Source organism: Mustela nivalis, assembly GCF_964662115.1.
Source record: "Mustela nivalis genome assembly, chromosome: 6".
NCBI classification, from domain to species: domain Eukaryota; kingdom Metazoa; phylum Chordata; class Mammalia; order Carnivora; family Mustelidae; genus Mustela; species Mustela nivalis.
Genome location: NC_139025.1, coordinates 94,158,624 through 94,182,705, shown reverse-complemented (window position 1 = coordinate 94,182,705; position 24,082 = coordinate 94,158,624).

The window sequence follows — 24,082 nt, the reverse complement described above, 5'->3', positions numbered from 1 at the left end:
ACTGCTGCTCCCCTTGCTTGTGCATACTCTCTCTCTGACAAATAAATTAATAAAATTTTATTTTTTTATTGTGTTCTTTTGGTCACCATAAAATACATCATTAATTTTTTATGCAAAAAGAAAAAAAAGAAAGAAAAGAGAATACATAGAAAATTGAAATCCATATTACATAGATTGAGGGTGAGAGTCGTGTCCACTCAGGCTCTGGTGGAATGGCGTGAGTCCTAGAGCACCAGGCTGGGCCTTGGCACACCTCTCTCAGGGGAGTGTGTGGGGCGGGAACCTGTCTCAAGCTCTGATGGGGGGGGGGCTTTGGCTTCCGGCACCTCTCTCAGGGGAGGGGGAGGGGCGCACACATCTCAGGCTCTGTAGCACCTGCCTTCTGGCTCTAGAGCCTCTGCCATGTGGCGAGGCTCCCAGCCCCTCACAGGAATCTGACCCCAGCATTCTGGGGCACACTGGCGGCTCAGGACCAAGACCTGGTTTCTCCGCTGCACTCTCTTTGGCTGAGGTTGTAATATAAAAGTGTTGTAGCCTCTTTGGAAAATAGTTTGACAGTCCCTCAAAATGTTCAATTTACAGTTAGCTTATGATCCAGCAATTCTACTCACAGGGATATACCCTATAGAAGTGAAAAAATGTTCAAGTAAAGATCATGACTGTTCACAGCAGCATTACTAGTAATAGCTGGAAAAGAGAAACTACTCAAATGTCCAGGTGTTGTATGGTTAAAGAAAATGCTTTATACTCAAAAGACAGAATGAATGCTATACAGCCACAAAAAGAAGCAAAGTACTGATACATGCTGCAGCATAAATGAACCTTGTAAACATTATCCTAAGGGAAAGAAAGAAGCCAGTCTCAAAAGGCCACATATTGTAGGATTTCATTTCATGATGTCCAGAATAGGTAAGTAAAATGAAAGTGACAGTGAGAATTTGAGAGAAGGGAGAGTAAGGTACAGGGAGAGTCACTGCGTACAGGCTTTCTTTGTAGGATAAGGAAAATTCTAGCTGAGAATAGATGATATTCTGCTCTTGGGGCTGTGAGCAGAGGTACATCTAGTAACTCCAGCAACTGAAGTAGTACCTGGCAGTTACCAGTCATTACACCCTAACTTACAGTAGGCAAAAATGGCATATCAGGAAAAAGCAAAGCATGGTTCATCCTAAATAGAGCTCTTTTCAAAGACAATTCTTAGAAGTAAATATATAAAGGAAAAAAATTAATGGCAACATCTGGATCTAAATATTTGGAGTATTTTCACTAAAACCTGGTGGGAAAATAGGAAGAAATGTACTTATAATCAATGGTGAATCACGTTTCATAAGAATATATCTTGCCCTGTTTTTATCATTGACATAAATATTAATTCTAAATTCAGCATGCATAACTTTTGACTCACTTGAGAAAATTTTAGCAACAAATGTAAAATAAAGGTCGGATTGACTGCATGTATGCATGTGTGTGTGTGATATTAGCAGCAAAATTCTAATTAGTATCAAATGTAGGTGTCAGAAAGATGAGTGGTTTTTCCTTTATTTTTATTTGAATTTGAAAGATTTTAGACAATGGATAAAAAGACTGAAATGCAGAGTACACCAAAATGACAACCATTAAATATAGAAAATTTTACAATATCAAGTATATTAACGCTACCGAATCGTTAACACCATATCCGAAAAACCCTAGGTCCAAAAGGTTTCATTGATGAATGCTTTCAAATATTCATGGAGAATATTTATATGATTATTCTATCTAACACTAGCAGAATATACATTCTTCTCATGCATGCAAGAACATTTTCCAGGGCATATCTGAAGTCACAAAACAAGCCTTAAAATAGGTAAGAAAACTGAAATAATACTGTTTTTTCCAACCATAATGACATGAAACTAGAAATGAATAATAGGAAGAAAACTAGAAAATTCACAAATGTGTGGAAATTAAACAACACACTCCTAAACAACCAATGGGTCAAAGAAGAAATTAAAAGGGAAATAAAAAATAACTGAAACAGGGGTACGTATCTTGGTGGCTCTGTCAATTAAGAATCTGACTCTTGATTTGGGATCACGTCATGACCTCAGGGTTGTGAGATTGAGCCCACCATGTTCTCTCTTTCCCTCTCTCTCTCTCTCTTATAATATAAATTTAAAAAATAACTAAAATAAATGAAAATGTGAACACACATAGTATGGAAAGTGCTGTGAAATGAATAAACCTGATGATTCACACACCTGCACCTCTGTGGCAAATAATACATCAGATGTTGATAAAAATAATTTAAAAATAGTAATTAAAAAAATCAGCTCACTAAATGTAAATAAAAGAGGGTAAATTAATAAATAAATGGCAGTAAAAATAAAAAAAAAAACTTAAGGGAAACAGCAAAAGCAGTTCTAAAAGGTAAGTTTGCAGTGATAAAGGCATACATTAAGAAAAAAGATATCAAATAAAAAGCAAGATTTTACACTTCAAGGAATGAGAAAAAAACATAATCTAAGTGTGAGGTTAACAAAAGAAGGAAACAATAACAAGTCAAAGCAGAATCAAATGAAAAAGAAAACAGAAACCCAATAGAAATGATCAACAAAACTAAGAACTGTTTTTTTTTTTTAAGTTAAAGAAAACTGGCAAAGCTTTCGCTAGACTAAGAAAAAGAGAGAAGACTCAAATGAAATCTGAAATAAAAGGGGAGACATTATAAATGATACAACGGAGATTTAAGAGAAGTCATAACAGATTACTTTGAATAATTATATGCCATAAAACTGGATATCCTAAAAGAAATGGATAAATTCCTGGAAAAACTACAACTCATCAACACTGAATCATGAAGAAATTAAAAAAAAAAAAAACCTGAATATACCAAAAACAAGTGAAGAGATTGCCTCAGTAAACAAACAAGTCCAAAAAAACAAACAAACAAAAAAAAACACAAACAGAACAAGATGGTTTCAATGGTAAACACTACCAAATATTAAAAAAGAATTTACAGACTTCCAGGGAAGTTGGTGGAGTAGAATAATCTTAAGTTTATCTCATCCTATGGATGCAAATAGGTAAAACACACATCAGTGTAAAAATATCCCAGAAACTGACCCAAAGACTGGCAGAAGAGTCTCTCCACAACTAAGTATAGAAAAGAAGCCATGTAGAAGAGAGTAGGAAGGGCAGAGACAAGACTGAAAGCCAAAATGTTCCATGGGACTGTCTGCCAGAGGGGATAACCTGGCAAGTGTAGAGAAGAGAGAGGACCAGGCCCCACACTGGGCATACTAGGCAAAAGGGAACCACACAGAGAAGACATATTCCCAGAACATTTGGCTTTGAAAACCAAAGAAGCCTAACAATCAATGGGGCTTAACATCTAGAACTAAAAATAAGTGTTCTTGGCTCTGACAGAGTCAGGAGGGTGGAGACACCCTACACTTAAAGGGACAGCAGAACAAATAGCTCCACTGAGATACAACTTAGAAGCAGCAGTTTAAAAATTGCCTGGGGTATATGGAAAGATTTATTTACTAATCTAAGAGCAAGTATTGGAGAGGCGGGGGATCTTTGGGAGACTTCTCCAAGCACCAAAGATTGGTCTGGCACCATTTACATCCCCTACATCCTAGCCTAGATACAAGGACAACTATAGTAATTAGCACAATGCCAACATTCTTCCCTACCTTGCTAAGTGTGCCACACCCCAGCGCATGTCCACACATCTGCCCCCTCCAATCCAGCTGGCCTTGGTAGAAGTTTTTCCAGGTGGTTACATGTCACCTCACACAGCTGATCACTGTGGACCTTGCTAGCACCACATGACTCATCCCTGTGTTCTCCTGTGGATCTGCACCCTCCAATATGTCCTTGTCAAGAGCCCATCCAAAGTTGTATCAAAAACCCAACAATATGTAAGTAGCCTTGACAGAGGCCAGAACCACTTGAGAGTGACTCCTGCCCCAAAGAGAGGAAGATAATCACACACACCATTCTAACTGTGGCCATACCACAGGCCTTGAGGCATAAATCAGGTCTGACAGTAGTTCCCAGTGAAAGTTTCTCAAGGGATAACACAGTTCACAATTATTGTACCTCTGATAAACACCTGGTCTGGCTCAACTTAAGCCCAAGACAGCCCACTAACAACATAGCAGTCAAACCCTGCCCACAAGAGGCAAAAGAAACACTGCAGACAACTGGACTGAAGGTAAAAGTGGCTCAGCCACAACAGCAGGGTACATGCAACAAAATAGGAGACACACGCCCACCATATATGAGGCAACACATTGCAGGGCATCCCAGCACCTCTTCTTCATAACAACACTACTTTCAAAAGCAGGAGAAAGAGCTGATTTTCCTAGCATAGAGACACAGACACAGAGAGTTAGACAAAATGAGAGAAATATGTTCCAAATGAAAGAACAGGACAAAATCACAGCAAGACTCCTAAATGAAACTGTTATAAGTAGTATACCTTACAGGGAATTTAAAGTAATGATCATAAAGATACTCACTAGGTTTGAGAAAATAGTGAAGGACCTCTGTGAGACGCTCAACAAACAGAAAATATAAAAAATAACCAAACAGAGATGAAAAACTCAATAACTGAAATTGAAAATACACCATAGGGAATAAGTGGTAGACTAGAAGCAGCAGAAGAGTGGACCAATGACCTGAAGGGCAGGTAATAGAAAGCAATAAAGCTGAACAAAAGAGAGAAAAAATAATAATAAAGAATTAAAACAAACAATTCAGTGACATCATCAAGCACAATAATATTCACATTATAGAGCTCCCATGAGTGAGAAAGAAGGAGCAGAAAACTTGAAGAAATACCTAAAAATTTCCTGTATTTGGGGAATTCAGATCCAGGAAGCACAGAGAGCCCCAACAAAATTACCCAAGGAGGTCTACACCAAGACACATAGTAATTAATGACAAGAAGTAATGATAGAGAGAACACTTTAAAAGTAGCAAAAGAAAAGAAAACAGCTACATAGAAGGGAAACCGCGCAACTCTATCAGCTGATTTTCAGCAGAAATGTTAGAGGCCAGAAGAGAATGGCATCATATATCCAAAGTACTGAATGAAAAAAAAATTGCAACCAAGAATACTCTGTATAGCAAAGCTATCACTTAGAATAATGTGATACAGGAATCCATCAAAATCCTAGAGGAGAACACAGGTGGCCACTTCTTTGACTTGGACACAGCAACTTCTTGCTAGACATGTCTCTAGAGGCAAGGGAAACAAAAACAAATATGAACTACTGAGCCTTCATCAGGATAAAAAGCTTTTGCACAGGAAAGGAAGCAATCAACAAAACTAAAAGGCAATTTATGTGTTGGGAGACTCGTGCCTAGAAGTGGTTAACCCAATAGAGCAACAGTTCCTGGGAACCTCTTCAACTGAGGACTTTCACAGGTGGTGAACTAGAGTGCCATCTTTTTTCCCTGGTGATTGTTATGAGAACATCGTAAGGTTTGGCTTGTTGCCATTGCAGCTGCTGTTTCAAGACTAAGTTAATAAGGTTCCTGTGTTTTAAGAATATTGAGTTATGGCCTAAGTGTCCAAACCACGAAGGTCAAGGCTGCCTGATATCTCTGCTCGACCAGCTACTCTCGGGCGAAAATAGAAATTAGATGTACAGAAAGCGATTCTCTTACTGTGTGGTATAAATCAGAACTCTGCAAAATAAACTTTGGCACTTGCTTGATTCGTTTGCCTGTGTCCCTCCTGTTCCCCACATTCCCTTTCTTCATTCTCCTCTCCTTCAACCCTGTTCCCTCTTGTCGCACCAGCCGTGACATTTATGGAATAGGAAAAAATATTCACAAATGACATATCAGGTAAAGGGCCAGTATTCAAAAATCTTTATAGAACTTATCAAACTCAACACACACACACACAGAAAAAAAAAAAAATTAGTCAAGAAATGGGCAAAAGAGGGGTTCCTGGGTGGCTCAGTCGGTTGGGCCTCTGTCTTTAGCTCAGGTCATGACCCCAGGGTCCTGGGATAGAGCCCTGCAATGGGCTCCCTGCTTGGCAGGAAGCCTGCTTCTCCCTCTCCCACTTTTCCTGTTTGTGTTCTCTCTCTCTCTTGTTGTCTTTGTCAAATAAATGAATGAAATCTTAAAAAAAAAAAAAGAAAAGAAAGAAAGAAAGAAAGAAAGAAAGAAAGAAAGAAAGAAAGAAAGAAAGAAAGAAAGAAAGAAATGGGCAAAAGACATGAACAGGTGTTTCTCCAGAGAAGACATATAAATGGCTAACAGACACATGAAAATATGTTCAACAGCACTTGACATCAGGGAAATACAAATCAAAACCAAAATGAGATACCACCTCACCAGTAAGAATGACTAAAATTAATGTCAGGAAACAACATATGTTGACTGAAACATAAAGAAAGGGGAATCCTCTTACACCAGTGGGAATGCAAGCTGGTATAGCCACTCTATAAAATGGCATGAAGTTTCCTCATAAAGTTAAAAATAGAGCTACCCCCGGGACGCCTGGGTGGCTCAGTTGGTTAAGCAGCTGCCTTCGGCTCAGGTCATGATCCTGGGATCGAGTCCCACATCGGGCTCCTTGCTCAGCAGGGAGCCTGCTTCTCCCTCTGCCTCTGCCTGCCATTCTGTCTGCCTGTGCTCGCTCTCTCCCCCTCTCTCTCTGATAAATAAATAAAATCTTAAAAAAAAAAATAGAGCTACCCAGCAATTGTACTACTAGGTACTTATCTAAAAGATACAAACACAGTGATTGGAAAGGGCATGTGCATCCCAATGGTTATAACAGCAATATCTGCAATAGCCAAACTATGCAAAGAGTCCAGATGTCCATTAACAGATTCTTTCATAAAAGATAAAAATAAAGATGATATGGTATTCATGTGTGTATATGTAAGCACACATACAATGGGATAATACTCAGTCATCAAAAAGAGTAAAATCTTGCCATTTGCAACAATGTGGATGGAACTAGATGTTAAACAAAATAAGTCTGTCAGAGAAAGACAAGTAACATATGATTTCACCCATATGTGGAATTTAAGAAAAAAAACATATGAACATAGGGAAGGGAAGGAAATAATAAAATAAGATAAAAAATAAGGAGGGGGAAAAACCATAAGAGACTCTTAACTATAGAAACAAACAGGGCTGCTGGGGGCAGGTGGGTAGAGGAATGGGGTGAGTGATGGGCACTGAGGAGGGCACCTGTAAACTGTAATTGGGTGTTATATGCAACTGATGAATCACTAAATTATGCCCCTGAAACTAATAATACATTATATGTTAACTAAATTGAATTTAAATAATTTTTTTTGTTTGTTTGTTTAAAAGGGGGAAATTTGGATACAGAGGCAGACATACAGAGAGGAAAGATAGTATGAGGACAGAAAGAGAGGATAGACATCTATAAGCTAAAAAAACACCTGAAGCCAGGGGAGAGGCCTGGAACAGATTCCCCCTTAGATCCTCAGAAGGGACCAACCTTGTGGACACATTGATTTTGGACTTCCAGCCTCCAGAACTCTGAGACAACAAATGTCTTGGTCTTGGTTTGAGCCAAAGAGAGAGGGACATAGAGGGAGAGAGAGTTTCCCAGACTAACAAATGTTAAAATAACTCATCACAACAGAATCAAGCCTATGAGAAATGGCAAAGAGGACTCTTTGAGGGAAAAGTAGGAGTAGGAAAAGTAGAAAACACAAGAGCAGCAAAAATAAGTATATCTATAAAAATTAGCCAAGGGGTTCACAGTGTAAAAGGATGTGTAAGTATGATACCAAATACACATGTGGGGGGGGAGAGGAGTAAAAAAGGGCCCCAATTTAAGCAGCAATCAACTTAATATAGACTGCTATGTGCATAAGATATAATACATGAATCTAATGGTAAGTGCAAATCAAAAAACAGTAAGACATATGCAAAAGAGAGAGAGAGAGAGACAGAAAGACAGAGAGTGAAGTATATCACTAAGTATATCACTAAGGAAAGCCAGCAAATCACAAGAGAAGAGAGCAAGAGAAGAAAGGAACAACAACAACAACAACAAAATCATAAAACGAGTAACAAAATGGCAGTTAAGTACATACCTACCAATAATTATGGTGAGTGTAAATGCACTAAATGCTCTAATCAAAAGACACAGGGTGACTTAATGGGTTAAAAAACAAAACAACAACCTCTATTTACATGTTGCCTAAGTGACTCATTTCAGACCTAAAGACACATGCAGTTTGAAAGTGAAGGGATAGAAAACCATTTAGCAAGCAAATGGAAGTGAAAAGCAAGGGTACCAAACTTTTATCAGACAAAATAGACTTCAAAAAAAAAAAAAACAAAACTGTAACAAGAGACAAAGAAGGCCACTAAATAATCATAAAGGGAATAATCCAACACGAAGTAAAACAATTGTGAATATTCATGCACCCAACATGGGAGCACCCAAATACACAGGCAGCTAAAAACAAACATAAGGTTGATATCCAGGATCTATAAAGAACTCCTCAAACTCAAAACACACACAAAAGAGACAATCATATTAAAAAAAATGGGCAGAAGATATGAACAGACACTTCTCCAATGAAGACATACAAATGGCTTTCAGACACATGAAAAAATGTTCATCATCACTAGCCCTCAGGGAGATTCAAATTAAAACCACATTGATTTGGGGAGTTTATATTTTTCCAGGAATGCATCCATTTGATCTAGGTTGCTTAGCTTATTGGCATATAACTGTTAATAATAACTTCTGATGGTTGTTTCTACTTCCTTGGTGTTCGTTGTGGTCTCTCCGTTTTCATTCATAATTTTATGAATTTGGGCTTTCTCTCTTTTCTTTGGATTAGTGTGGCCAATAGTTTATCGATCTTATTGATTCTTTCAAAAGCCAGCTTCTAGTTTCATTGATGCATTATACTGTATCTCTGGTTTCTACCTCATTGATCTCAGCTCTAATCTTGATTATTTCCCTTCTTATGTGTGGGGTTGGTTTGATTTGTTGTTGATTCTCCTGTTCTTTCAGATGTAGAGATAGCTTCTGTGTTCTGGATTTTTCAAATTTTTTGAGGGAGGCTTGGATAGCTATGTATTTCCCCCTTAGGACTGCCTTTGCTGTATCCCATAGGTTTTGGACCCAAGTGTCTTCATTCTCATTGATTTCCATGAATTGTTGAAGTTCTTCTTTGATCTCCTGGTTGATCCAAGCATTCTTAAGCATGGTGGTCTTTAGCTTCCAGGTGTTTGATTTCCTTCTAAACTTTTCCTTGTGATTCAGCTCCAGTTTCAAAGCATTGTGATCTGAGAATGTGCAGGGAATAATCTCAGTCTTTTGGTATCGGTTGAGTCCTGATTTGTGACCCAGTATGTGGTCTGTTCTTGAGAAGGTACCATGTGCACTTGAGAAGAATGAGTATTCTGTAGTTTTAGGGTGGAATGTTCTATATATATTTATGAGGTCCATCTGGTCCAATGTGTCATTCAATGCTCTTGTTTCTTTATTGATTTTCTGCTTTGATGATCTATTTCTGAGAGAAGTGTGTTAAGATCTCCTACTATTAATGTATTCATATCAATATGACTTTATCTTGATTAGTAGTTTTCTTCTTTAATTGGCTGCTCCCATATTGGGGGAATAGATATTTACAAGTGTTAGATCATCTTGGTGGATAGTCCCTTTAAGAATGATGTAGTGTCCTTCTGTATCTCTGACTACAGTCTTTAGTTTAAAATCTAATTTGTCTGATATGAGAATTGCTACCCCGGCATTCTTTTGAGGCCCATTGGCATTAAAGATGCTTCTCCATCCCTTCACTTTCAGTCTGGGTGTATCTTTAGGTTCAAAATGGGTCTCTTGTAGACAACATATGGATGGGTCCTGTCATTTTATCGAATCTGCAACCCTGTGCCATTTTATGGGCGCATTTAGACCATTCACATTGAGAGTGATTATTGATAGATACATTTTTACTGACATTGTGTTACCTTTGAAGAGAGAAGAGCCACATCTCTCAATTGATGCAGAAAAAGTATTTGACAAAATCCAGCATCCGTTCCTGATCAAAACACTTCAAAGTATAGGGATAGGGGGAACATTCCTGAACTTCATAAAATCTATCTATGAAAGACCCACAGAAAATATCATCCTCAATGGGAAAAAGCTTGCAGCATTCCTGTTGAGATCAAGAACACGACAAGGATGCCCACTCTCACCACTCTTGTTCAACATAGTATTAGAAGTCCTAGCAACAGCAATCAGACAACAAAGAGAAATAAAATATATGCAAATTGGCAATGAAGAAATCAAACGCTCTCTCTTCGCAGATGACATGATTCTTTATATAGAAAACCAAAAGTCTCCACCCCCAAACTACTAGAACTCATACAACAATTCAGCAATGTGGCAGTATAAAAAGCCAATGTACAGAAATCAGTGGCTTTCTTATACACTATGAAAATACAGAAAGGGAAATTAGAGAATCAATTCCATTTACTATAGCACCAAGAACCATAAGGTACGTGGGAATAAACCTAACCAAAGAGGTAAAGGAACTGTACTCAAGGAACTACAGAACACTCATGAAAGAAACTGAAGAAGACACAAAAAGATGGAAGACCATTCCATGCTCTTGGATCAGAAAAATAAATATTGTTAAAATGTATATACTGCCTAGAGAAATCTATATTTTAATGCCATTCCGATCAAAATTCCACCGGTATTTTTCAAAGAGCTGGAGCAAATAATACAAAAATTTGTATGGAATCAGAAGAGACACTGAATGGCTAAGGAATTGTTGAGAAACAAAAATAAAACTGGCGGCATCACATTACCTGATTTCAAGCTTTACTACAAAGCTGTGATCACCAAGACAGCATGGTACTGGCATAAAACAGACACATAGACCAGGGGAACAGAGTAGAGAGCCCAGATATGGACCCTCAATTCTATGGTCAGTTAATCTTCAACAAAACAGGAAAAAATATGCAGTGGAAAAAAGACAGTTTCTTCAATAAATGGTGCTGGGAAAACTGGACAGCTATATGTAGAAGAATGAAACCCGACCATTCTCTTACATAGTACACAAAGATAAACTCAAAATGGATAAAAGACCTCAGCGTGAGACTGGAAACCATCAGAATCCTAGAGGAGAACATAGGCAGTAACCTCTTTGATATCAGCCACAGCAACTTCTTTCAAGATATGTTTCCAAAGGCAAAGGAAACAAAAGCGAAGATGAACTTTTGGGACTTCATCAAAATAAAAAGCTTCTGCATAGCAAAGGAAACAGTCAAGAAAACAAAGAGGCAACCCATGGAATGGGAGAAGATATTTAGAAATGACAGTACAGACGGGCGCCTGGGTGGCTCAGTGGGTTAAGCCGCTGCCTTCAGCTCAGGTCATGATCTCAGGGTCCTGGGATCGAGTCCCGCATCGGGCTCTCTGCTCAGCAGGGAGCTTGCTTCCTCCTCTCTCTCTCTGCCTGCCTCTCTGCCTACTTGTGATCTCTCTCTGTCAAATAAATAAATAAAATCTTTAAAAAAAAAACAACAACAACAAAAAAAAAGAAATGACAGTACAGACAAAAGGTTGATATCCAGGATCTATAAAGAACTTCTCAAACTCAACACACAAAAAACAGATAATTATATCAAAAAATAGGCAGAAGATATGAACAGACACTTCTCCAATGAATACATACAAATGGCTATCAGACACATGAAAAAATGTTCATCATCAGTAGCCATCAGGGAGATTCAAATTAAAACCACATTGAGATTCTACCTTACACCACATAGAATGGCCAAAATTAGCAAGACAGGAAACAACATGTGTTGGAGGGAATGTGGAGAAAGGGAACCCTCTTACACTGTTGGTGGGAATGCAAGTTGGTGCAGCCACTTTGGAGAACAGTGTGGAGATTCCTCAAGAAATTAAAAATAGAGCTTCCCTGCAATTGCACTACTGGGTATTTACCCCAAAGATACAGATGTCATGAAAATAAGGGCCATCCGTACTCCAATGTTTATAGCAGCAATGGCTACGGTCGCCAAACTGTGGAAAGAACCAAGATGCCCTTCAATGGACGAATGGATTAGGAAGATGTGGTCTATATACACTATAGAGTATTACACCTCCATCAGAAAGGACAGATACCCAACTTTTGTAGCAACTTGGACGGGACTGGAAGAGATTATGCTGAGTGAAATAAGTCACGCAGAGAGAGTCAATTATCATATGGTTTCACTTATTTGTGGAGCATAATAAATAGCATAGAGGACAAGGGGAGATGGAGAAGAGAACGGAGTTGAGGGAAATTGGAAGGGGAGGTGAACCACGAGAGACTATGGACTCTGAAAAACAATCTGAGGGTTTTGAAGGGGTGGGAGGTCGGGGTACCAGGTGGTGGGTATTAGAGAGGGCATAGTTTGCATGGAGCACTGGGTATGGAGCAAAAACAATGAATACTGTTACACTAAAAATAAATAAAAAAATAAAATAAAAATCATGCATAGAACAGTTATAAAAAAAGAACAAACATAAGGGAAGTAATGAGCAGGATAACAGTTGAGGACTTTCAATATCCCACTTACATCAGTGGATCAAAACTGTGGAAATACATGTTGAATGACACCCCAGACCAGATGAATCTAACAAATGTATTCAGAGAATTCTAGTTTAAAACAGCAGAATACACATTTTTTTCAAGTGCACATGGAACATTCTCAAGAATACAGTACATACTAGACCACAAAACAAGTCTCAGAAAACTTAAAAAGACTGAAGTTATACCATGCATCATTTCTGACCACAACATGATGAAACTAGAAATCAACCACAAGAAAAAATCCGGGAAGAAAAAACTACTGAAAGAGAGATGATATTTGCACATGGCACATCCAATAAAGGGTAGGTATCCAAAATATATAAAGAATTCATACAACTCAACACCAACAAAACAAAACAAAAAACCAACAAATAACCCTTAAAAATGAGCAGAGGGCATGAAAAGACATTTCTCCAAAGATGACATACAGATGGCCACAGATGGCCAACAGACATATGAAAAGATGACCAACAGCAGTCATCATTAGGGAAATGCAAATCAAAGCCACAATGAGGTATCACTTCATATCTGTCAGAATGACTAATGCAAAAACACATACAAAAACCCAACAAATGTGGGGAAGGATGTGGAGAAAAAGCAACCATCTTGTATTACTGATGGGAATGCAAACCATTGCAGCCATTGTGGAAAACAGCATGAGGCTTTCTCAAAAAATTAAAGACATAATTACCATGTGTTTCATTAATTCGACTATTTAGAATTTACCTAAAGAATATGAAAACACTAACTCAAAAAGGTATATGCACCCCTATGTTTACTGTTCATTATTTATGTTAGTGAAGATATGGAAGCAATCCATGTCTGTCGCCAGATGAATTGATAAAGAAGATGTGGTATATATATATAATGCAACATTATTCCCCAGCGAGAAAAAGAAATGAAATCTTTGCCATTTGCAACAACATGGATGGATCTAGAGGGTATAATGCTAAGTGAAAAATGTCAGAGAAAGACAAATACCATATGATTCCACTCCTTTGCAGAATTTAATAAACAAATGAACAAAGAAAAAAAGTGACAAACCAAGAAACAGACTCTTAACTATATGGAGCAGACTGAGAGCTACCAGAGGGGAGGTGAGTGGGGATTGGTGAAATAGGTGAGGAGGATTAAGAGTACACTTACCATGATGAGCACTGAAATAATATAAATGTATAGTTGCTGAATCACTGTACTGTTAATCTGAAATGGATATACCATGGAATGTTAACTATACTGGTAAAATAAATTTCAAAAAATAATTAAAATCAATTCTTCTCAAACTCTTTAAAAAACTTAAGAGGAAGTTATACTGAAATCCACTTTACAAAAACTAGCATTATCTTAATACCAAAATCACACAGGTATGCCACAAAGGGAAAAAAAAAAAAAAAGCAAAACAAAACAAAACAAAAAAAACTACAGACCAACATCTCTGATGAATATAGGAATATAGGTGCAAAAATCCTAACAAAATACTAGCAGAATGAGCTCTCAAGTACAATAAATCAATTGTACATCATGTTCAAGGAATTATCCCTGAGATACAAGAATGGTTCCACATATATGACCAATAAATGATACACCTCGTTAATAAAATGATAGATAAAAGTCAAATGATCAGCTCAAAATGTATTTACAAAAGACAACATATTTTCCAGCTAAAAACTCAGTAATTTGTGTATAGAAACAATGAACCACAATCTAATAAAGTGTACAAATGACAAACCCACAGCAAATATCATACTCAAGGGTGAAAGATAGACAGCTTCTCTGCTAAAATCAGGAACAAGACAAGGGTGCCTACTGTTATCGCTACTATTCAGAACTGGAAATCCCATCCAGAGTAATTAGAAAGGAAAAAGAAGTAAAAGGCATACAAATAGGAAAGGAAGAAGTAAAACTGTATCTGTTTATAGATGACATGATAAACATATATATATGTATATATGTTTATCAAAACATTTCACATTGCATACTAAATATGTAAATATATATATATACTTTATATATATATATATAGACTCCAACAAAAATAGAAATTATAACTAATAAATGAATTCAGTCAGATTGCAAAATACAAAATCAACATACAAACCTCAGTTGTGTTTCTATACACTAATAATGTACCATCTGAAGGAGATTAAAAAAAAACTTATCTCAATTACAACAGCACTAAAAACTATAAAACACTTATTTATAAATTTAACCAAGGAGATGAAAGACCTATGCACTGAAAACTATAAGATATTGATTAAAGAGACTGAAGAAGACAAACAGAAATGAAAATATATCCTGTGTTATAGGACTGAAAGAATATTATAAAATACTGGAATTAATACTGTGAAAACCCACTAAAAAACCACACATTCAATGCAATCTGGGTCAAAATTACAAGGACATTTCTTTGAGAAAAAAAAAAAAAACTCTTCTAAAATTTGTATGGAACCACAGAAGACCTAGAATAATTAAAGCAATCCTGAGAAAGAAACCAAAGCTTAAGGTACCACTGTACTTGACTTCAAGTTACATTGCAAAGCTATAATAATCAAAACAGTATGGTACCAACATAAAACAGGCATAGAGAACAGTGGAGCAGAATGACATGGACAAATCTGGAAGATATTATGCTAAAGAAATGTCAGAAATAGAAAGACACATTTTGTATGGTATCACTTATACATGGAGTTTTTTAAGTCAATTTTATAGAAGAAAAATAGAATACTGGCTGCTGGGGGTGGTGGATATGGGGTGATATAGATGAAAGGACACAGATTTTCAGTTATAAGAAGAATAAGTTCTGAGGATATAATGTACAGCATCGTGACTATGGTCAATAATATGTTAAGAGTAGGTCTAGCATTCTTCATACACACACAAAAATAGTTACCTTTGTTAACTATGAAAGTAATGGGTGTGTTAAGTATCTTCATCTTGGTAATCATTTTGTAATGTGTAAGCATATCAAAACATTTCATATTATAAACTAAGCATATAATTACATTTGTCAAAAAAAGGCACCACCCCCCCCCAGAAAAAAAATACTTTCCTTAAATCCAAGGAGTTAGTGGGAGCAGATGATCATGTCATGTTTAAGCATTTGGTTCCGTGTTGAAATACTTGTATGTGATCGCCATTCAACCACTTACTAGCTGTATTGCATTGAGGTTACTGGATACCTTTAATCTCAAGAAAACTACAATTGGTTGTAAAGATTCAATGAAGTAAAGTGAAACAAGCAATAAAATATTGCTTGCTCAGATACACTTTTCAATATGCTATGTAAACCCAAACCATTTTTCTTTTAACCTTTAAAAAAATCACTTTACCGAGGTATGACTGGCAAACAAAAGCTGTGCATATTTAGGGGCGCCTGGGTGGCTCAGTGGGTTCAGGCCTCTGCCTTTGGCTCAGGTCATGAACTCAGAGTCCTGAGATCGAGCCCCACATCGGGCTCTCTGCTCATCAGGAAGCCTGCTTCCTCCTCTCTCTCTGCCTGCCTCTCTGCCTGCTTGTGATCTCTCTCAGTAAATCTCTCTCAAATAAATAAATAAAATCTTAAAAAAAAAAAAGCTGTGCATATTGCCAACTTGATGTTTGGCAATAAGTTTACATCCACAAAATGTATGGTATCACTTATACATGGAGTTTTTTAAGCCAATTTTATAGAAGGAAAATAGAATACTGGCTGCTGGGGGTGGTGGATATGGGGTGATATAGATGAAAGGACACAGATTTTCAGTTATAAGAAGAATAAGTTCTGAGGATATTCCCACAATCTATTCCCTGAACATATCCATTACCCTCAAAGATTCCTCTCACTCTATTATTTTTCTGTGTACTGGGGGGGGGGAGTTAACATAAGATCTACCCTCTTAGCAATTTTTAAGTATACAATACAGCATTATTAATATAGACACCATGATGTACAGTAGTCCTCTAGGTGATACTCATCTTATATAACTGAAACTTTGTATCCCTTGATTCATACCTGTTCTCTCTTCCCCAAGCCCCAGGCAACCACTGATCTATTGTATTTTTCTATGGGTTTGACTATTTTAAATTCTTCATCTAAGTGGTATCATATAGAATTAGTCTTATTGCATCTGGTTTATTTCATTTAGCATTATTTCTTCCAGATTCATCCAATGTTGTCACAAATGTCAGGGTTTCTTCCTTCTTAAGTCTAAATAATATTCATTCATATATATATGAATATATGAATGAATATTCATATATATATGAATGAATGAACATATGAATGTGAATATATATGAGTGAATATAATGAATATATATGAATGAATGAATGAATCCAGTTCCATTCTTTGCATGTGGATATCCAATTCATCAACGCCACCATATATATATATATATATATATATATATATATATATATATATATATATGATATGCCACATTTTCTTTATCCACTCATCCACTGATGGACATTTAGCTTACTCACATGTCTTGGCTTTTATGAATAAGGCTGAAGTAAACAGAAAAATTCAGGTAGCCTTTTGAGATCTCTTTGGGATCCTGATTTCAACTGTTAGATACATACCCAAAAGCTGGTTTACTGGCTAATATGGTAGTTCTCTTTAAAATTTTTGAAGACCCTCAATACTGTTTTCCATAGTGCCTATACCAATTTATATTCCCATCAATGGGGTACAAGGGATCCCTTTTCTCCACATCCTCAACATTTGTTATCTCTTTTGGGGGGTGGTGGTGGTTTTCTTTTTTGTTTTTGTTTTTTGATAGCAGCCATCCTAACAGGTGTGCAGTGATATCTCCTTGTGGCTGGATGTACATTTCCCAGATGATCAGTGGTGTTGAGCATCTCATCACACACTCACCATTTGTATATATTTTGGGGAAAATATCTATTCAATACTTTATTTTTAAATGGATTGTTTTCTGTTATTTTTTATTAACATATAATGTATTATTTGCCCTAGGGGTACAGGTCTCTGAATCATCATCATTACACAATTCACAGCACTCATTTAACATATCATCCCCATGTCCATAACCCAGCACCCTATCCCTATCCACCCTCCCCACCCAGCAACCCTCAGTTTGTTTCATGAGATTAAAGGTCTCTTATGGTTTGTCTCCATATTGATCCCACCTTGTTTCATTTTCTCTCTAAATGGACTATTTTTTTGTTATTGAGCTATAAGAGTTCCTTATATATTTTGGGAATTAACCCTTACCATATACATAGTTTGTAAATCTTTTCTGCCATTCTGCAGGTTGATTTTTTCATCTTGTTGATTGTTTCCTTTGCTGTGTAGAAGCTTTAGTTTGATATACCTCCCTTGTCTATTTTTTTTTCTTTTGTTGACTGTTCTTTTGGTGTCATAGTCAAGAAATTATTGCCAAAAACAATGTCAAGAAGCTTTTTCCCCTATGTTCTCTTCCAGGAGACCTACAGTTTCAGTTTCAGGTCTTACATTTAAGTCATTAAACCGTTTTGAGTTGATTTTTCTCTGTGATGGTAGACAAGAATCCAGTTCCATTCTTTGCATGTGGATATCCAATTCATCAACACCATTTATTGAAGATACTGTCTTTTCCCTTTGTGTGCTCTTCGTACCTTTGTCAAAGGTTAGTTGACCCTGAGCATGCATTTATTTCTAGGCTCTCTATTCTTTTCCACTGATCTGTAAGTCTGTATTTCATGAAAAAGAGAGGGCTACTGAAATCTGATTGAAACTGTGAGTTGATCTACTTTCCCTTACACTTCTCTAAACTTTGTTTTATGAACCTGAAACTCATGCTTGAACATGAATGTTTAGGGTTTTTAAACTTCTCTGATTGAATTTATATTTTACTCTAAATCTTTAAGTAAACTGATAATAGATTTTTTAACACTGTCTCTTCCATTCCATAATTTACATCACATCTATATTATTAATTTTTTCCTCCTATTTGACTCTTATTTTCCTGACTGTACACATACCTAGTAAATTTGTATTGGATGCTTCACATCAGGATATTATATGTACATTATTTATATTTTGTTATCTTCCTCTGATTAATGTTTAAGACATACTTCTTTTTCTTTTTAATATATTTTTTAAAATTATTTAATTAACATATAATATATTATTAGCCCCAGGGGTACAGGTCTGTGAATCGCCAGGTTTACGCACTTCACAGCACTCACCATAGCACATACCTTCCCCAATGTCCATAACCCCACCACCCTCTCCCTAACCCCCTCCCCCAGGCAACCCTCAGTTTGTTTTGTGAGATTAAAAGTCTCTTATGGTTTGTCTCCCTCGCGATCCCATCTTATTTCATTTATTCCTTTCCTCCCCCCCAAACCCCCCACATTGCCTCTAGACTTATCAGGGAGATCATATGATAATTGTCTTTCTCTGATTGACTTATCTTGCTCAGCATAATACCCTCTAGTTCCATACACATCATCACAAATGGCAAGATTTCATTTCTTTTGATGGCTCCACAGTATTCCATTGTGTGTGTGTGTATGTGTGTGTGTGTTGCCTATATATATATATATATTCTACTTTATCCATTCGTTGATGGACTTCTAGGTTCTTTCCATAGTTTGGCTATTGTGGACATTACTGCTATAAACATTTGGGTGCACATGCCCCTTTCAATCACTACATTTGTATCCTTAGGGTAAGTACCCAGTAGTAGTGCAATTGTAAGGATACATTTGTATCCTTAGGGTAGTACCCCTGTCATTTCCTGACTTGTTAATTTTAACCATTCTGACTGGTGTGAGGTGGTATCTCACTGTGGTTTTGATTTGTATTCCCTGATGCCCAGTGATGTGGAGCACTTTTCCATATGTCTATTGGACATCTGGATGTCTTCTTTGCAGAAATGTCTGTTCGTGTCCTGTTCCCATTTCTTGATTGGATTATTTGTTCTTTGGATGTTGAGTTTGATAAGTTCTTTCATGATTTTGGATACTAGCCCTTTATATGATATGTCATTTGAAAATATCTTCTCCCATTCTGTCAGTTGTCTTTTGGTTTTGTTAACTGTTTCCTTTGCTGTGCAAAAGCTTTTGATTTTGAAGAAATCCGAGTTCATTTTTCCCCTTGCTTCTCTTGCCTTTGGCGATGCTCCTAGGAAGAAGTTGCTGCAGCTGAGGTCAAAGAGGTTGCTGCTTGAGTTCTCCTCAAGGATTTTGATGGATTCCTTTCTCACATTGAGGGGCCTCCATCCATTTGGAGTCTATTTTCATGTGTGGTGTAGGGAAATGGTCCAGTTTCATTTTTCTGTATGTGGCTGTCCAATTCTCCCAACACCATTTGTTGAAGAGGATGTCTTTTTTCCATTGGACATTCTTTCCTGCTTTGTTGAAAATTAGTTGACCACAGAGTTGAGGGTCTGTTTCTGGGCTCTCTCTTCTGTTCCATTGGTCTGTGTGTCTGTTTTTGTGCCAGTGCCATACTGTCTTGATGACGACAGCTTTGTCATAGAGCTTGAAGTCTGGAATTGTGATGCCACCAGCTTTGGCTTTTTTTTTCAACATTCCTCTAGCTATTCAAGGTCCTTCCTGGTTCCATACATATTTTAGGATTATTTGTTCCATTTCCTTGAAAAAAATGGATGGTATTTTGATAGGGATTGCATTAAATGTATAGATAGCTTTAGCTGGCATAGACATTTTCACAATATTTCTTCTTCCAATCCATGAGCATGGAACATTTTTCCGTTTCTTCGTGTCTTCCTCAATTTCTTTCATGAATACTTTACAGTTTTCTGAGTACAGATTCTTTGCCTCTTTGGTTAGGTTTATTCCTAGGTATCTTGTGGTTTTGGGTGCAATTGTAAGTGGGATTGACTCCTTAATTTTCTTTCTTCTGTCTTATTGTTGGTGTATAGAAATGCAACTGATTTCTGGGCATTGATTTTAAATCCTGACACTTTACTGAATTCCTGTACAAGTTCTAGCAGATTTGGAGTGGAGTCTTTGGGTTTTCCACAGATAGTTTCATATCATCTGCTGAGAATGAGTTTGACTTCTCCTTTGCCAATTTGGATGCCTTTAATTTCTTTTTGTTGTCTGACTGCTGAGGCTAGGACTTCTAGTACTATGTTGAATAGCAGTGGTGATAATGGACATCCCTGCCGTGTTCCTGACCTTAGCAGAAAAGTTCTCAATTGTTTTTCAATGCTTTTAAGATATAATCTTTCTTGTTCAAATAGCTAAAGGGCAATGAAATTACTTCAAGAAAGTCTTCAGACTTTCTTTGGCTACTTTCTCAATTGTGCCAAATATCCAAATGGATATTTGGATACTTTCTCAAATGCATCACAGTATTTCCTATTTTACCTTGACTCTAATGTCATTTATTTTCTATATTTCATAGAGAGCTAATATCCAGGATTACAATGTCAAATCATACTTACATGAATTTGTGATCTTATCCATTATAAGCTTTTATTAAATAATTATGAGTTATAGGTACTTAAGGGCTTAAGAAAACAACAACAACAAAAACAGGTAAGTTTCTAGGACATTGCAGCCAGTTCCCCAGGTCCTTCTTTAGTGGAAAACTAATTCCTCTGGCCAAAACTCAGAAAACCTCCTTCAGGTCAGCATAGATTAGATTTCAAAAATAATTTCACAGGTTTCTTCATACAACATACAATTGTGAAACATTTTCCATTCTATGTTATCAAGAGTATTCATATAACTTACATGACATTTCTTAGAGAACCATGCCTCAGAAATTCTGGATTCTATTTACAATGGATAATACTTTATCAGCAACATTATGGTAAAGGAATTTAAGAAATAAAATTTATTTCTTCTAGTAAACATCTTTAGTTGATTTTCCTCGAGTCCATTCAAGAAGCAATTCAATGGGGTTCCCTGTCTTCTTTCCTTTACCGCAGGGGATTTCTTCATGGTGAAGAGAAAGAAGGGATAGCAGACAAGCTGCTTTAATTTTCATCCTTAAAATTCATTTAATTCACACAATGATACGCACATGACTTGAAACAACTTGGCCACCATCAAAGCTATCCCTATCATAACATTTTAGTTGCACCAACATATTAAAAATTTAACAAAATACCTAAAACTATAGTAATGTGAAAAATAACAGTCAATTAAATAAATTCACTAAAATGATGTTCAATAAAAGTTCTGAATACACCAAAGCTTAAACATGTTCTTTTCAATACCCTTTTTGTTTTCTCTATAATGTATTTAAACAAGTTTATTATATGTTCTTATAATTATTATAATAATTTAATTAATTCCATCCTTTGTATTCCATATCTCCAAATTTGCCTATTTCTTGTTTCCTGTTTTCAACATTTCTCGTTTGTTACTCCTACCGTAAACCATGCTTTAAGAGATACCATGTGATCATAAATTATGTAAGAATTTATTTTTCAAAAAGATTAGTTCAAGATTTGACAAAAACAAACATTCTTATTAAAAATCTGTAATATGAGGGGGCACCTGGGTGGCTCAGCGGGTTAAAGCCTCTGCCTTCATCTCAGGTCATGATCCCGGGGTCCTGGGATCGAGTACCGCATCGGGTTTTCTGCTCAGCGGGTGCCTGTTTCCTCCTCTCTCTCTGCCTGCCTCTCTGCCTACTTGTGATCTCTGTCTGTCAAATAAATAAATAAAATCTTTAAAAAAAATCTGTGATATGAGATCATCTATTCAGGGATATCAAAATTATAAAACAAAAAAATATTATGCTTTGACTCATATGACCCTATTAGCCATCAAAGGAGTGATTTGGAGCTTGCATTTGATTCTTCTCTTAATAAATTCTTATAAAATAACCAAGTGAATACAAAAGTTGGAAAATATAATCTGCAACAAACCTAAAAATATAAGTAAATGTAGTAAAAAGTTTTGTGAACATGGATTAGGTAATGACATATCATATATATGTAATATCAATATCCCAAGTAATATCAATAACATGAGTAACAAAAGTAAAAAGTAGATAAATTGGGCTACACCAAAAGCCAAAATTTTGGATGCAATTAAGAATATAAAGAGGCAGGGGTGCCTGGGTGTCTCAGTGGGTTAAAGCCTCTGCCTTCAGCTCAGGTCAGCATTCCAGGGTCCTGTGATTGAGCCCTACATCAGGCTCTCTGCTCAGCAGGGAGCCTGATTCTCTTCTTCTCTCTCTGCCTGCCTCTCTGCCTACTTGTGATCTCTTGTCTGTCAAATAAAATCTTAAAAAAAAGAATGTAAAAAGCAGCTCATAGATTTTTTAAAAATTGCAAATTATATATCTGATAACAGACTCATATCCAGAATATATAAAGATCTCTACAACAGTAGAAAAATGAAAAACTCAATATATGGTCAAGTATCAGAATATATATTTCTTCGATGAATATATACAAGTCACCAATAAGCACATGAAAACATACTCAATATAATAAGGACAATATAAATGGAAACCACCATAGAATACCACATCATATGAATCTACAAGGATGGCTAAAGTGTTTAAAAAAAAGTTAAGGAAAAAAAATAATAACCCACAAGTGTTGATGAGGACACAGAGAAATTGAAATACCATACACTGTATCCTGGGCTGGTATGATAGTAAGATGGTACAGCCACTTTGTGAAAATGCCAGTCATTCCTCAAAATGTGAAATACAGAGTTCACATATGATCTAGCAATTCTAATTCCAGGGATACACCTTAGAAAAGTGAAACCATATATTCACACAAAAACTTGTTAATGCATAACTCATAATAGACTAAAAAATGGAAACAACACAAATTTCCAACAGATACTGAATAGATAAATACAAGGTGCCATATCCATACAATGGAATGTTACTCAGCCATAAAAAGAAATGAATTGCTGATACATGTTACAACATAAATGATCCTTTTACACATTAGGCTAAGTGAAAGAAGCCAATCATAAAAGGCATATATTCTGTGATTCCTTTTATATGAAATGTCCAGAATAGGCTAGTCTACAGAAACAGAAAATATATTAATGGTTTCCAGGGTGCAAAGAGATGTGAGATTGGAATGTAATAGTCTATGGGTCCAGCCTCTCTTTGTGGGATGAAGAAAATTCTGCTTAAGAGTATGAGATACTAGTGTCCTTGACATAATTGGTAGAAGCAAATCTAACAATTTCTATAATTGTATCAGAATCTGGGAGTCACTGGTGATTGTCTCTAAACTGTTTACCCTTACACAGTTCTCTAATACAGCCTTAAGTGGGGTATTTGAAAAGAAACAATCCATGGTTTATCCAAAATAGAGCTCTTAAAAAATAATTCTTGAAAGTGTATATAATGGAAAAATTATTCGGTCATCTGGATCAACATACTAAGAGTATTTTAAATAAATCTTGGTGAAAACATGGAAATAAATATAATTATAAGTTAGCATTCATAAGAAAGTGAGTGAATCTTATGTTTTTTAATAATGACACAGGGATTCAAATCAAATGTTGCTTTGTAAATTTAGCAT